Genomic DNA, 3,245 nt, shown 5'->3' with positions numbered 1-3,245 from the left:
AGGAATGGTAGATAGGCTAGTTCTAACTTAAGTTATTAAACCAGGCATACTAAAAAGGCTAGAGAATAGGGAATACAAATTTGGACTAATTAATTGGTTTGAAATGGGGATGGTGTCTGAGGAATGCGCATGCTTCCAAAAACTGGGTTTGAAATTGGATCTCTGGAATGTGAGTAACCAAGCTGGTGAATGAACAAATAAATGGGTTTAATTTAATTTAATTCAAATTGAGCAGGAGTGCTGTCAAACAAATTCAGTCTGTGGAAATTCCCTCTAAAGAAATTTGTGTGGTTTGCAGTGAACAAATTGTTCTGCCTCCAAAGACGGAAACCATTTTAGTAGTTATATTATAGTAACTTTCCTGTAAAGAAAGATGGTAAATAATTATAACTTTTTTGAGATCTAGGATCTTAGGGGAATGCTAGGTGCCAAAGCTTTTCTGGACCCGAAGCAAGAATAGATCCCTATTCATCTGTTGAATGTTTCTGATAGGCAAGGGATAGTTAGAAAAGAAACCATGGCTGTAAAATGTGATCCAGAAGATAAAGTAAAGGCTGGTATCAAAATTACAAGGGGAGTTAGTCAAGTTGAGCTACCAGAGGTTTTAGTGGATTGTGCCTCACCTGTAGTCCTGCCTATGGAAAACATAGCAGCATCAGATTCTTTGTGGATTATAATTAGGGAAAGGCTTGCCTGCACTGCTGTAGCTGTGCTGGCATGTCTATGTTGACAGAGACACCTCTGCTGTAGTTAGGCACAGCATGTGCAGATCTTGACGTGTTTCTGCCAGTGTTAGCTACACATTCTTTTCCTTCTTTATATCCTAAATGACATCACCTAAACGAACTAAAGCACTCGTTTGATAGCATAACTGTCTTCACACCATGGATCTTTATACTCCCTAGCCCATACAGATATGCTGACAAAACATTAGTGTAGACTGAGCCTAAATTTAAGTCACTTCTTTAAAGAATTCTTATTCATAACATGGGATGCTGTAGCAGGTGAAGTCTGGAACTTAAGTGTGACCCCTGGGAAGTAGATTAGAAGTCGGGGGAGTTGGGGACTGTCTTACTGTAGGACCAAGCTGTGGCAGTTTGAAGTGATTGATTTTTGGCTTGTGCATTTCACCTGCCATATTGAGGCCAGGGGTAGACAGTGTTGAATTGTATGACTGTCTTGGCCTATTCATTATGCCTAGATGATATCCTGTTGCATGGTACAACCTTTGAACAAAAACCAATACATTTAATCTTAAGGCTACCAAACTGAATTTGAATCCCCCAAAATGCAAGCTCCTGAATATGGTAATTTATTTCAGGTGCACAAAGGTGACAAGGGAATTTCCACGGACAAAAAGTAAATTTGAGCTGTGCAGAATTGGCCAACTCCCTAGCCACTCAGGTGCAGCCTTTTTTAGGACTCTCCTCCTACTATAGGAAGTTTGTGGGTTGTCAGTATTGCAAAACTATTGCATGGCTTGGGTGAGAGGGCAACCATTTCAGGTGTCAGCAGAGTGTGATATGCAGCTTTTTCAGACTCTTGTGACTGCTCCTGTTTTAGCCTACCTGTGTTTCAAAACCCCTTTCATAATGGACACAGATGCAAGTGCTTGCAGTTTGGAGCTGTTATTGACACACTAACATACAGGCCTTAAGGAGGAGGTGGCTTTTGCAGCAAAAGTCTTCTGGAGAGAAATGATTGTACCATCCAAAAGGAACTCCTGGCAGCGGTTAAATCTATAGAACATTTTTACCACTGCATGGAAGGAAATTTGTAGTCAAGGCAGGCATTGCATCCCTGTAGTGGCTCTTTAGACTCAGGAATCCTGAGGGAAAACTTGCCAGGTGGTTGGGAGGAAAAATTGAAGTGCTATGATTTAAATTACATGAAGGCCTGGCTATAAGAATGGTAAAGGTGTGAGGCCTTTTGCAGATGGGCTTTTGAAAGACTAATCATAAATACCACCTTAAGCAGTAGTCCAAGGAATTGACTGCTTGAAGGAATACACGTGCTCCAAAAGATATGGCCGTGTTCTCCATAATTTGCGGGAAGGTATTCCTGATACATGCCCACAGACAGTAGATGAAGTGTTATGAGTGGACTCCAAAGTAACAAAAGTTTGCTGAAATTCAGTTGTCAGTATGCCCTTTGACTGCAGTATGCTTTCAAAATGCCATCATAAAAGCTTCCCGATTGTTGTGACAAAGTTTGAAGTTTATATGAAATTCTTGTGTAGGTATGTACCAAATACACTGAAAAAATGGAGGTTGTGCAGTGCCACGAATTTTAAAAATGCTTGACACCTTTAGTGTTGTAAAAACTGTATCTTGCACAGGAGAGCATTTTGTTGTTGTTGTTGAAATGAAATGCAGACAGGAAATTTCTTTTGTGTTGTAAAGAAAGTCCCTTCTAACCCCTGTATAAAAGAGTATTTTATTGAGGCCCTAATGCAGCCCTTTGTTTTTCCTAAAACCAGTAATCCATACTTGCTAACAATGAACCATTTCACAAACTCCTGAAGTGCCTCTAGTAGGAAACCAGGATAATGCAACAGGAACATATGTTCTGGTTACAGAAATCATTCACTGGATTTGAAGTCATAAATGTGTTTATATGCAAGTCGAGGGGAAAACCTTAAACCCAGTGTTTCAGTAGGCTTTTTGAGACTCTGGGAATCTACAAAACCTATGCCACCTGAGCATACCCCCACAGTCTTAAGAAACGATAGTCTCAAGGTTTAGCTTGCTACCTCTTGTAGAAAAGTGTATCCTATGCCTTTTTTGCCGTGTTTTTTTTTGTTTTGTTTTTGTTTTTTTGTTTTTTTAATTTTTTCCTTTTCTTTTCTGTCTGCAATGGGTTGGCTGTGATCAGCAGCATGGGTTAGGCATAACCACTTATGGTAGCTGTAAGTACCTGTAACTGTGGGGTACAGTATTTATGGAACCAGATGCTAAAACAACAGTAGCATCCATTCCAGACAGACACATATCTCTACACAAAACAAAGACACATGGCAAGTCGCATGCGGGTAGATGATAATCATGGGTATTGTTTTATTAGGGCTTGTATGTCAGTGAAAGAAAAGCAGAAGGGACCAGAAAAGCTGAGAGAGGCAGCAAGAAGTACTAGGCAGAGACACAGATGTAATACTGGTAGCATGATTTCACTGAAAAAACTGAGAGAGTGCACTTCTGAGTTAAGGACAAGCTGAAGGAGCCTTGAAACTGAACAAAGATGTTTTC

At 40.1% G+C, this 3,245-nt stretch overlaps 1 protein-coding gene across 4 annotated transcripts in view; it reads left to right on the top strand.

Annotated features, from left to right (window-relative positions):
• Positions 1-3,245, top strand: part of CNOT2 (CCR4-NOT transcription complex subunit 2) — a 126,662-nt gene that overhangs the window by 102,885 nt on the left and 20,532 nt on the right. The gene's annotated exons all lie outside the window — the stretch shown is intronic.

Source organism: Alligator sinensis, unplaced genomic scaffold (assembly GCF_000455745.1).
Source record: "Alligator sinensis unplaced genomic scaffold, ASM45574v1 scaffold506_1, whole genome shotgun sequence".
NCBI classification, from domain to species: Eukaryota; Metazoa; Chordata; order Crocodylia; family Alligatoridae; genus Alligator; species Alligator sinensis.
This window is presented reverse-complemented; position numbering and strand designations above follow the sequence as displayed.